At 44.6% G+C, this 251-nt stretch overlaps 1 protein-coding gene across 8 annotated transcripts in view; it reads left to right on the forward strand.

Annotated features, from left to right (window-relative positions):
* Positions 1-251, forward strand: part of ANKRD11 (ankyrin repeat domain 11) — a 220,659-nt gene that overhangs the window by 198,898 nt on the left and 21,510 nt on the right. The gene's annotated exons all lie outside the window — the stretch shown is intronic.

Genomic DNA, 251 nt, shown 5'->3' on the forward strand with positions numbered 1-251 from the left:
AAAAAATAAAAAAAAGACCGGACCCTTTTATGTAATGATGTTTACTTTGAATTTATATTAGTTCACACAAACACTCCATCCACGCTTTTGTTCTGGCCCTCCGGTCCAGTTTCAGAACCCATTGTGGCCCTCGAGTCAACAAGTTTGCCCACCCCTGAGCTAGACTGAGGCTCTCCTCAAGATGCTGTGTTCACCAGTCCTCTACCCTTATTGTTTAAGATTAACCCTGCATGCCCTACCCGGTTTGACTC

The sequence above is a fragment of the Myotis davidii genome, unplaced genomic scaffold (genome assembly GCF_000327345.1).
Source record: "Myotis davidii unplaced genomic scaffold, ASM32734v1 scaffold77, whole genome shotgun sequence".
NCBI lineage: Eukaryota > Metazoa > Chordata > Mammalia > Chiroptera > Vespertilionidae > Myotis > Myotis davidii.